General features: G+C 38.6%; 1 protein-coding gene across 1 annotated transcript in view; it reads left to right on the plus strand.

Moving 5' to 3' along the window:
- Positions 1–13607, plus strand: part of LOC120516105 (lysophosphatidylcholine acyltransferase 1) — a 167036-nt gene that overhangs the window by 104650 nt on the left and 48779 nt on the right. The window lies entirely within an intron of this gene.

Here is a 13607-nt window from a genome sequence, read left to right on the forward strand (position 1 = left end):
TTCAATTATATTCAGGTCTGGGGACAGAGATGGCCATTCCAGAACGTTGTACTTGTTCCTCTGCATGAATGCCTTAGTGGATTTTGAGCAGTGTTTCGAGTCGTTGTCTTGTTGAAAGATCCAGCCCCGGCGCAGCTTCAGCTTTGTCACTGATTCCTGGACATTGGTCTCCAGAATCTGCTGATACTGAGTGGAATCCATGTGTCCCTCAACTTTGACAAGGTTCCCAGTCCCTGCACTGGCCACACAGCCCCACAGCATGATGGAACCACCACCATATTTTACTGTAGGTAGCAGGTGTTTTTCTTGGAATGCTGTGTTCTTTTTCCTCCATGCATAACGCCCCTTGTTATGCCCAAATAACTCAATTTTAGTTTCATCAGTCCACAGCACCTTATTCCAAAATGAAGCTGGCTTGTCCAAATGTGCTTGAGCATACCTCAAGCGGCTCTGTTTGTGCTGTGGGGAGAAAAGGCTTCCTCTGCATCACTCTCACATACAGCATCTCCTTGTGTAAAGTGCGCCGAATGGTTGAACGATGCACAGTGACTCCTTCTGCTGCAAGATGATGTTGTAGGTCTTTGGTGCTGGTCTGTGGGTTGACTCTGACTGTTCTCACCATTCGCTTCTGTCTATCCGGAAATCTTTCTTGGTCTGCCACTTTGAGCCTTAACTTGAACTGAGCCTGTGGTCTTCCATTTCCTCAATATGTTCCTAACTGTGGAAACAGACAGCTTCAATCTCTGGGACAGCTTTCTGTATCCTTCCCCTAAACCATGATGGTGAACAATCTTTGTCTTCAGGTCATTTGAGAGTTGTTTTGTGACTCCCATGTTGCTACTCTTCAGAGAAAATTAAAGGAGGAGGGAAACTTACAATTGACCCCCTTAAATACTCTTTCTCATTCTAGGATTCACCTGTGTATGTAGGTCAGGGGTCACTGAGCTTACCAAGCCAGTTTGAGTTCCAATAATTAGTTCTAAAAGTTTTGGAATCAATAAAATGACAACGGTGCCCAAATTTATGCACCTGCCTGATTTTGTTTGAACAATTATTGCACACTTTCTGTAAATCCAATAAACTTCATTTCACTTCTCAAATATCACTGTGTGTGTCTCATATATGATATATTTAACTGACATTTTTTATCGTAACAACCAACAATGTATACAGGAAAATAATGACTATTAACAAGGTTGCCCAAACTTTTGCATCCCACTGTATTTTAACATTGTCCTGAGAGAATTGACAGTGAATATTGTATGTATGTATGTAGCAACAAGGGTTGTCAGATCAAATACTGCTATTCAAATATTATTCAAATTAATTTTAAAAAGGTCTTATTCAAAGTCAAAAGCTGACCTTCGATTGTAAAAGTACAGTTGATTGTTTTACCTGCACTAATTTTGGTATCAAGTTACTCCAGACACACTGTGCAAACTGGTGAAGATTGAAGATCTGTTTTTGCAGTTTACTTCAGTGATCAGCCGTTTCGTTCTTTTCAATGGTTAATCCCACAAGTATACTTGAAGCAGTTTTTCTAAATGCTTTTCTGGTTCTCTTAAATAACATTTTGCATCAGATTCTCTCCCTTCCTTTTAAAACCTTGAGATTCCTGACTGTTCCTTAGTGCTAACACCTTCTCATTAAAGAAAATAGAAAATAACTCATAATTCTAATTTTTGTTTCAAATCCCTGCTTTAAACCGCCAACACACTGTATCCTACAATTATTCTTTGTCTTATGTGGCTGCTGGTTGGACACATAATGCCTAAAACAATGAGGTGTAATTAAAAATATTGAGGCCACCTGTATTCAAATATTGCTACATCTGCAAAGGTAAAAAAGTAGACAGACTGTATGGAACCTGACTTGATACTGTGATGACTCCGTAAGCCACACAGGAGCCACATTTCTGGACGAGTCCACAGGTGCTGAATGCCCAGACCTGTTCTCTGCTGCTGCCCATTGGACACTTCCAAAGTAATACAACAAGTCTGCCTTCAACCTGCCTGCCCCGTGCCTGCTCTTTTACGTCACTATTCTCACCTTCTCACATCTTACTAACTGATTCGTAATCCTTGTCAGAACCACAAGCCATAAAAGGAGCTTCAACCCTTACAAACCACACATGCTGACACCACGCCGCACTACATTATTGTTAATATGTTTTCCTTTCCACTGCTCACCATTAACAGATCTTTATTAGTAGTTGTAATATGTCATCGTATAGTACATAGTAGCATGCAAATATAGAGATGGACAACCAGCTTGCCAAGTGCAGAAAGTAAACAGCACTTTCTTCTTTAATGACCACGGTTACTACACATTTATTTTCTTGGTAAATTCTAGACTGCATTTTTTTTTCCCCTGTGCTAAATGGGCATAGCTTAAAATATACCTCATTCACTATTTAGTTACCGTAGACCCCGTTATATAAGCCAAGAATTTTGTCCTAGATTTTTGGCTTGGAGTTTGGGGGTCGGTTTATACAACGAGTATCATTTCAGATTCAAGATTTCCAGCGCAATGCCGGTTTTGCCGATGAATACGGAAGTAAATAATGACGAAACCACAGAGCCATCTTTCAGATGAAGAAGTAACTTTGCATGCGGTACTTTAAATTAAATAAAGAATTTATTCAAAAAGTGTTTTAGTTGTTGATTTTATTAATAAAATTTATAATAAATTATCGGGAAGTTTAAAATGAAATTTTTTGTTTTGATTTGCGATCAACATCTTGCGTTACGAAACAGATGCGGTCACATGTATCCGCTTGCGATTGTAAACAAACAACCGAGAGCGTTAGTAGCGTCAGTCGGAGCCCAGATACATGTGTTTGTGGATGTAATTTCCGTCATTGCAGTGATTTACCTATATATATAATTCATTAAGACCATGCAAGCACGACACATAATTGCTAAGGAAGGAAGAGAAGGTAAAAGTAAGCGATCGCAATCGAAACGAAGATGGACATTGTGTGGAAATATCTCCTCCCTTACTGCAGCCCAAAGATGTCAAATTAAGTGGTGAGTAGAGTATGAAATTGTTTCTAGAATAGAATGCCTTTTATTGTCACTACTAGCAGAATACCCGCGCTTCGCAGCGGAGAAGTACTGTTTTAAAGAAGGTACGAAAAAGAAAAGGAAAAATTTTAAAAATAACGTAACATGATTGTTAATGTAATTGTTTTGTCATTGATATGAGTGTTGTTCTCATATCTATCTATCTATCTATGTTGTTCTCATATCTATCTATATATATATATATATATATATATCTATCTATCTATATATATATCTCTATCTATCTATATATATATACCTCTATCTATCTATCTATATATATATCTCTAACTATCTATCTATCTATCTATCTATCTATCTATCTATCTATCTATATATATATATATATAGCAGAATACCCGCGCTTCGCAGCGGAGAAGTAGTGTTTTAAAGAAGGTACGAAAAGAAAAGGAAAAATTTTAAAAATAACGTAACATGATTGTTAATGTAATTGTTTTGTCATTGATATGAGTGTTGTTCTCATATCTATCTATCTATCTATCTATCTATATATCTCTATCTATCTATATATATCTCTATCTATCTATATATATATATAGCAGAATACCCGCGCTTCGCAGCGGAGAAGTAGTGTTTTAAAGAAGGTACGAAAAAGAAAAGGAAAAATTTTAAAAATAATGTAACATGATTGTTAATGTAATTGTTTTGTCATTGATATGAGTGTTGTTCTCATATCTATCTATCTATCTATCTATCTATCTATCTATCTATCTATCTATCTATCTATCTATCTATCTATCTATCTATCTATCTATATATATATCTCTATCTATCTATATATATCTCTATCTATCTATATATATATAGTAGAATACCAGGCCAGCGAGAAGTAGTGTGTTAAAGAAGGTACGAAAAGAAAAGGAAAAATTTTAAAACTAACGTAACATGATTGTTAATGTAATTGTTTTGTCATTGATATGAGTGTTGTTCTCATATCTATCTATATATATATTTCTCTATCTATCTATATATATATATATATACCCGCTTGGCAGCGGAGAAGTAGTGTGTTAAAGAAGGAAAGAGAAAGAAAAGGAAACATTTTAAAAATAATGTAACATGATTGTCAAAGTAATTGTTTTGTGTATTTGGCGGCAGCGTCACGAAGTTGTTTTCGTAGCTGCATCAGAAAATATACCACGACGTCTGACACGCGTCCTTTTTACTGTTTTCTCACAGCTTGGATTGCTGCTGTCATATATATACACACACACACACACACACACACACACACACACACACACATACACATACACATACATACACACACACAAATTATATACATGTGTATGTGTGTGTGTGTGTGTGTATATATACACATACATATACTTGTGTGTATGTTTTTATGTGTCTATGTGTGTGTATAGGTTTGGTCACTGAGTGCAAGGGAAAAATAATAAATTATAGTCTATAAGTTATTAAACAGTAAAACATTAACGTTTTAAGAAGTACAGGTACATTGAAATTACATTTTCTATGTGAACATTCAAATTTGTGCCTCTGGTAATGTGCCTTACCGGCATTTAAAGAAAATTAGTTTTGTGTCCTCTGCAGTGTTAAGAGAGAAAGGCTTTGGTTTGAGATAAAAGGAAAAAAGGTGTAAAGAAAGGAAAGTTGCCTTTTTCTTTTATATAGTATAGCAAAATACTCGCGCTTCGCAGCGGAGAAGGAATTTGTGTTTAAGAAGCAATGAAAAGAAAAGGAAACATTTTGAAAATAACGTAACCTGATTGTCAATGTAATTGTTTTGTCACTGTTGTGAGTGTTGAGTGTTGTTGTCATATATATTTATATATATATATATATGTATATATATATATATATATATATATATATTTACACACACACACATAAACATATATATATATACATATATACACACACATATATACACACACATACATACATACACACACATATATACACAGAAATACATATATATATATATATATACATACATACACACACATATATAAGCATATATATACATATACATATATATCTACATATATACACACACAGCTATTTCGTATCAGTGCAATACGCTGTTTGTTAAAACGGTTGACTCCTGCTCTTACGTGCAATAACAAATCAAATCATTCAGTTGTCTTTGCTCATATGTCATTTTAGAGCTGGACGCCTGGCATCTTTTTTTGGCCACAAGTTCGTTTCTGTTTGGTGTGAGGTTCTGTGTTGTGGAGATTCTCAGGATGGATTGCAGGTGCTCATCAGTGAGGCGACTCCTGTGTGCTGTTTTGTTAGTCTTTATCACTGAGAAGAGCTTCTCACACAGATATGTGCTACCAAACATGCACAAGGTTCGAGCCGCATGTAGAAGGACTTTTTTTGTTCTTCAAAGTCACCAAAGCGCCGTGCAAACTCAGTGCGCAATAACTGTAGCTTCGCAATAACTTGCAGCATCATAAGGTAGACTTGATTAACGTGGTAAGTGTTCGCAAGGCAGCTGAAGCGCTGCATTATGGGATCTGTAGTTTATTGTGTTACCAGCGCTTCATATACCCGGCTTTAATAACAATAATACAGTATATAAAATGATCTCGGGGCGGATATAATTACACGCGGGCGGATGTGGCCCGCGGCCCTTGAGTTTGACACATATGGACTAAATAGAACTTGAAAAGATATATTTTTTCAAATGTGATCGCGCAATTCAGATAGAGTTGACGCTACAGCCTGCATGCCTCAATGAGTCATCCTCCCTCGCTCTTACTTTTTTACAGTTCATCTAATGAATACACTGAGTATGGCTTTACCAAAACAATCATTGATGGCTAATAAAGTATCCATTATTCGAGTATGTAGAGCGGGATATATATATATATACATATATATATACCCGTATCGCAGCGAGAAGTAGTGTGTTAAAAAGGTAGAAAAGAAAAGGGAACATTTTAAAAATAACGTAACATGACTGTCAATATACAGTATTTGTTTTGTGAGTGTTACTGAGTGTTGCTGTCATCAAGGATTTGATTATCATTATTTCTTTCAATCAGGTTCGTATTTGTAGGATGTGTTGTGTTCAAGTTACATTCCGTGTTTGTCAATCGCTGTAAAGATGACAGGTTTCATTCATCGATTCGTTTCTTACTGCATCAATAAACAGCTCGTCTTCTTCTTTATCTGAGACCTGACACACTGCATGCACGGGTTTTTTTACACTGTCTTCCTTTAGCGGACATTGACTTTTCCACCGTGTGCTTTGTTTCCACAGTAGCTGCATTTATGAATATGCTTATCAGACGCTTCATATTTTTGCTGCCTTTTCAATTGTGTAATTCGTTTTGTTCAGCTCTTTGGAACTGTTGCTTTTATCTGTGCACTGCGTCAGTTCACGTGAGCCACTCGGTGTACTTGCATCGAAGGTTCCCAGCTGTGCTGGTGCCATCTCGTGCTATGTCCATAGCTTTATTTAATGTTACCTTAGTCCTGGCACTTAAAACTTTCTCTCGCAGTTTCGCTGAGTTTGTGCCAAACACCACCCTGACCATCTCATCTTCCTCTGCATAAGCACAGTCCTTAACCCGTGAATATTTAGTGGAGTTTGCTATTGGATTGCCGCTGACGGACGGCCTTATATGGGCAGGCACTAAATTACAAACGCCAGCGGCAGCCTGTCTATGAACTTAATTTAAAGTGTAGGTTTACATCGTGCTTTGTTTCCGAAGTAGCAGAACTCATCAATATGGTTGTATATGTCACTCGCTCGCTTCTTATTGTTTCGCTGCCTTCTCAATTATATGTTTTCTTCAGCGCTTTTTTGAGGTCTTCCTGATTTTCTATGTGCTGCGTGATTACGTGGGAGGCGTGATGATGTCACACGAAACTCCCCCACGGCGTTGAAGCTCATCTCCATTACAGTAAATGGAGAAAACTGCTTCCAGTTATGACCATTACGTGTAGAATTTCGATATAAAACCTGCCCAACTTTTGTAAGGAAGCTGTAAGGAATGAACCTGCCAAATTTCAGCCTTCCACCCACACGGGAAGTTGGAGAATTAGTGATGAGTCAGTGAGTGAGTGAGTGAGTGAGTGAGTGAGTGAGGGCTTTGCCTTTTATTAGTATAGATACGCATCTACAATGAGATTAAAAGCAGCTCCTTCAGTGCAGAAAAAAGTTCTGTATAGGGCTTGTATGGTTGTTTTTTAGCCTTAGCATAACGCCGGATCTGCGGCCCCGCTTCTGCTTTCTTTCCCTCCTCCGTCTGTGTCATCTCCTAGACCCAACAACAATCCACGGAGTGCCCGCTGGTCTCGCTATGTTGTCTGGGATGTTGTGCGTGTGATGAAAAACACTTGAAACAGATGTCTGGCTCTGGACACCGATGTCTATCAGGTTCTGAATGGTGTAGCGGATGTTTGCTAAACTGATCGTGCACAAACAAGGACAAAAAAAAAAGTACAAAAACAACAAAAAAGTGCACTGAAAAGGAGAGCCCTGAGCCGCTGCGACCATGCGTGCCACCATGCTCCTAGCTTAATCGAAGTAGGCTTGGCACTTTTTATAACTTTTTGGTTAGTACATTAGAAAAATTATTGGTGTTTTGGTAAATTATGCACATTATATTATACTAGCAAAATACCCGCGCTTCGCAGCGGAGAAGTAGTGTGTTAAAGAAGCAATGAAAAGAAAAGGAAACATTTTGAAAATAACGTAACCTGATTGTCAATGTAATTGTTTTGTCACTGTTGTGAGTGATGAGTGTTGTTGTCATATATATATATATATATATATATATATATATATATATATATATATATATATATATATATATATATATATATATATTTACACACACACACATAAACATATATATATATACATATCTATACATATACACATATATACATCTACATATATACACACACATACATACATACACACACATATATACACATAAATACATATATATATATATATACATACATACACACACACACACATATATAAGCATATATATACATATACATACATATCTACATATATACACACACAGCTATTTCAGATCAGTGCAATACGCTGTTTGTTAAAACGGTTGACTCCGCTCTTACGTGCAATAACAAATCAAATCATTCAGTTGTCTTTGCTCATATGTCATTTTAGAGCTGGACGCCTGGCATCTTTTTGGCCACAAGTTCGTTTCTGTTTGGTGTGAGGTTCTGTGTTGTGGAGATTCTCAGGATGGATTGCAGGTGCTCATCAGTGAGGCGACTCCTGTGTGCTGTTTTGTTAGTCTTTATCACTGAGAAGAGCTTCTCACACAGATATGTGCTACCAAACATGCACAAGGTTCGAGCCGCATGTAGACGGACTTTTTTTGTTCTTCAAAGTCACCAAAGCGCCGTGCAAACTCAGTGCGCAATAACTCTAGCTTCGCAATAACTTGCAGCATCATAAGGTAGACTTGATTAACGCGGTAAGTGTTGGCAAGGCAGCTGAAGCGCTGCATTATGGGATCTGTAGTTTATTGTGTTACCAGCACTTCATATACCCGGGCCATTAATAACAATAATACAGTATATAAAATGATCTCGGGCGGATATAATTACACGCCGGGCGGATGTGGCCCGCGCCCTTGAGTTTGACACATATGGACTAAATAGAACTTGAAAAGATATATTTTTCAAATGTGATCGCGCAATTCAGATAGAGTTGACGCAAGACTACAGCCTGCATGCCTCAATGAGTCATCCTCCCTCGCTCTTACTTTTTACCGTTCATCTAATGAATACACTGAGTATGGCTTTACCAAAACAATCATTGATGGCGAATAAAGTATCCATTATTCGAGTATGTAGATCAGGATATATATATTACATATATATATACCCGCGTATCGCAGCGGAGAAGTAGTGTGTTAAAAAGGTAGAAAAGAAAAGGGAACATTTTAAAAATAACGTAACATGACTGTCAATATACAGTATTTGTTTTGTGAGTGTTACTGAGTGTTGCTGTCATCAAGGATTTGATTATCATTATTTCTTTCAATCAGGTTCGTATTTGTAGGATGTGTTGTGTTCAAGTTACATTCCGTGTTTGTCAATCGTTGTAAAGATGACAGGTTTCATTCATCGATTCGTTTCTTACTGCATCAATAAACAGCTCGTCTTCTTCTTTATCTGAGACCTGACACACTGCATGCACGGGTTTTTTACACTGTCTTCCTTTAGCGGGACATTGACTTTTTCCACGTGTGCTTTGTTTCCGCAGTAGCTGGATTTATGAATATGCTTATGTATCAGGCGCTTCATATTTTTGCTGCCTTTTCAATTGTGTATTTCGATTTTTGTTCAGTGCTCTTTGGAACTGTTGCTTTTATCTGTGCACTCGTCAGTTCACGTGAGCCACTCGGTGTACATGCATCGAAGGTTCCCAGCTGTGCTGGTGCCATCTCGTGCTATGTCCATGGCTGTATTTAATGTTACCTTAGTCCTGGCACTTAAAACTTTCTCTCGCAGTTTCGCTGAGTTTGTGTCAAACACCACCCTGACCATCTCATCTTCCTCTCCATAAACACAGTCCTTCACCCGTGAATATTTACCCGTGGCAGTTTGCTATTGGATTGCCGCTGACGGACGGCCTTATATGGGCAGGCACTAAATTACAAACGCCAGCGGCAGCCTGTCTATGAACTTAATTTAAAGTGTAGGTTTACATCGTGCTTTGTTTCCGAAGTAGCAGAACTCATCAATATGGTTGTATATGTCACTCGCTCACTTCTTATTGTTTCGCTGCCTTCTCAATTATATAATGCATGTTTTCTTCAGCGCTTTTTGAGGTCTTCCTGGTTTTCTATGTACTGCGTGATTACGTGGGAGGCGTGATGATGTCACACGAAACTCCGCCCCGGCGTTGAAGCTCATCTCCATTACAGTAAATGGAGGAAAAACTGCTTCCAGTTATGACCATTACGCGTAGAATTTCGATATAAAACCTGCTCAACTTTTGTAAGGAAGCTGTAAGGAATGAACCTGCCAAATTTCAGCCTTCCACCCACATGGGAAGTTGGAGAATTAGTGATGAGTCAGTGAGTGAGTGAGTGAGTGAGTGAGGGCTTTGCCTTTTATTAGTATAGATATCAAAAATGCTGGCAGTCTCAAATTCTCGCCGATAAACATTATAAATATACCCGAAGAGACACTTTTAAGGAAATTTAGAAAATTTTGCTTGGAGAAGGGGGTCGGCTTAAATACCGGTCATCGGCAAATACATGTAATTTAGTAGGTAGAGAAGGGGTTCGGCTAATATACCGGGTCGGCCTGTATTCCGGGATCTACGGTATTACTATTTAAAAGCTATTTAAAAATTGTATATACTGTCTTTGGTTTTTACTTTGTGTTATCATGTTTTTTATTTTAACTCCGCTGTAATTGTTAAGTTTCCTAGGCATGCACTGTGGATTAAATTACATTTTAGGAGTGTTCACATATATTGTGAAATGTACCAACTGCATTATCTTGTCTGCCTGTCCATCTGTCTGTCCTCATGAAACTGCTTGAATCCCAGGGGACTGAATTTTTTTTTTTTTAATTTGGCATATTTGTCATTGAAACAAATTTGTTGAGAAAGTTCAGCTTTCATTGAGATACAGTGGGTATGGAAAGTATTCAGACCCCCTTCAATTTTTCACTCTTTGTTATATTGCAGCCATTTGCTAAAATCATTTAAATTAATTTTTTTCCTCATTAATGTACACACAGCACCCCATATTGACAGACAAAAAAAGGAATTTTTGAAATTGTTGCAGATTTATTAAAAAAGAAAAACTGAAATATCACATGGTCCTAAGTATTCAGACCGTTTGCTCAGTATTTAGTAGAAGCACCCTTTTGAGCTAATACAGCCATGAGTCTTCTTGGGAAAGATGCAACAAGTTTTTAACACCTGGATTTGGGGATCCTCTGCCATTCCTCCTTGCAGATCCTCTCCAGTTCTGTCAGGTTGGATGGTAAACGTTGGTGGACAGCCATTTTTAGGTCTCTCCAGAGATGCACAATTGGGTTTAAGTCAGGGCTCTGGCTGGGCCATTCAAGAACAGTCACAAAGTTGTTGTGAAGCCTCTCCTTTGTTATTTTAACTGTGTGCTTAGGGTCATTGTCTTCTTGGAAGGTAAACCTTCGGCCCAGTCTGAGGTCCTTAGCACTCTGGAGAAGGTTTGTGTCCAGGATATTCCTGTACTTGGCCGCATTCATCTTTCCCTTATTTGCAACCAGTCGTCCTGTCCCTGAAGCTGAAAAACACCCCCACAACAGCATGATGCTGCCACCGCCATGCTTCACTGTGGGGACTGTATTGGACAAGTGATGAGCAGTGCCTATATCTCTGAAAAGGATGTTTAATCATTAAATCCATCAGTCCACGTATTTGTCCATTTCAGCTAGCATTGGGCATGAGGCAGAAACAATCCCTGGACGAGGCATCAGCTCATTGCAAGGTGAATATAAGTACTCACATTCACTAGCATTATTTTAGTGTCACCAAATCTGCATATCTTTGGAAGGAAACCAGAGCATACTGAGAAAACCCAGCAGGAAAACATGTAAACTCCAGGCAGGGAATATCAGCGACGTGACTCCCTGCAAGGCAGCAGCGCTAACGCTCCGCCACCGTGTCACCCCCATGTGTGTAATTATTAACAGTATTCATTATTTAAACTAAATTACTGATTTATCTGTAAAATGTAAAATACATACTTTAATGCATTTCATCATGAAAGTGATATCAAGTATAAATCTAAGGATTCTAAATATGCAGAGAGTTGGAATATCGTACATTTAATGTGCTCAGTGTATTGATCTATTGCTGGTGATCAACTGCTGTCAGGACCGGAGAAAGCCCTAGACGGTACAGAAGACAGTATGTGAGACTTTTAAAATGTATCGTGTCATTACGATCGGGAATATGCGACACTTGAATATAAAAGCACCACGAATGCATCTGTATGTTGGCATTTTGCTTCACCACATCGAACCATTCATTAAACATCGAAGTGTGCACACCGATCTCGTAGGATCCTCAAAGCGGCTTTCTGTCACATGTAGATAGTAAACAGGGACTCTGACGTCACGTTCCAACTTTTAGCACACTGCGCCCCCCGACTTTTTGCTGGTACTGCAACTCGCGCACGCGTCGTGTTAATTTCTGAGGACCTGCTCAGAGGACGCATCAAATGAACGCTGGGAACACGTGGCAGCCATGATGCGGGCGCGTACACGTTCTGAGCGTGAAGTATAAACTAGCCCTTATACTGAAAACAATGCCGTGGCTACAATATCTTCACATTATAATTACTTAGTATTTCTGTGAAACTGTAATTAATCAGCAAAGCTCCTCACCTGCACTCCATCATGGTCCACAGCAATCAGTAGCAGTCATCAACAGGCCCTTTCCCACAAGCAGGGACTTTAGCTTTCAGGAACCAATGAGTTCCTGTCTGATGTAGATCCTGGGCCACTTGTGGTCCCTAGCCACTTTGTTGTGTTTTGTTCCCACTGCAGAAGAAGAACGATATCCTTTATGTAAAAAAGAGTAACGTGTTACAAAATGAGGCATGCTCTGCAGCTGGCAGGAATATCCCCCTGCTTGCCCATATTGTTGATTCACCAACCTCTGGACTTCATAGGTAACCCACCCCCCTTCTAACATATTGCTTCAATGCATTGCATGGTGCATCACACCAGGGAGGGGGCTATGAAGAGTGATACAGTGTGAAGTGTTATGCAATTTGGAGTTCACTTGGGATCCACCCCTCCTACACACACCGTATTCTTTGAAGTGATCATGACCTCATGGGAGAGGTTATTGCTTTAATGTGGTGCATGGTGCGGCACACCAGGTAGACAGCAACAAAGAGTGTTGTGGCGTTCTATCTTCACCGATAAGTCCAAAGTCCAAAAGAGTAACAGATTTGTAAGATGGCGCCAGTGCTTGACGTCACCCAGTCAGCACAATCCATCACTTGACTAGCACCCTTCATCCCAACCCAAAAACGATAGCTCCTTGTTGAACAAATAATGCATACCCTGGATTAGGAGCTCAAAAACTTACCAGGAATTACCTACCAGGAATGACAAATGGCCTGAGTCCCTGTGCTGAGAATGCTACAAAAGTCCTTGGATTCTAAAAAAAAAAAAAAAAAAAGTTCCTGTGGTGGGAAAGCGTCTACTTTAACTTTGAAACTTTCAGCAGAGATTTTAATTCTCTTTCAAAAATATGTTTAAGAAATTTGAACTGCAATTAGTCACAGACTCTCCACTATCAACAACTAACAATTTTGTTAACAATAGCACATCAATTGAGGCCATTTTAAGTCACTTGAATTGGAATCTATTGTCTGTGGAATCTGTGCTGTTAAACTGCATGTATTTAATGCAGTCTACTAAAGCACATAGTTGCATTCTGTTCTCACTTTTATTTTTGAACATGGCACACGGTTACAAAAATATTTAATAAACAAAAATGAGTTTGACTGTGCTCTAACATTCAAACTAAGTCCTCAA

The sequence above is a fragment of the Polypterus senegalus genome, chromosome 15 (genome assembly GCF_016835505.1).
Source record: "Polypterus senegalus isolate Bchr_013 chromosome 15, ASM1683550v1, whole genome shotgun sequence".
NCBI classification, from domain to species: Eukaryota; Metazoa; Chordata; class Cladistia; order Polypteriformes; family Polypteridae; genus Polypterus; species Polypterus senegalus.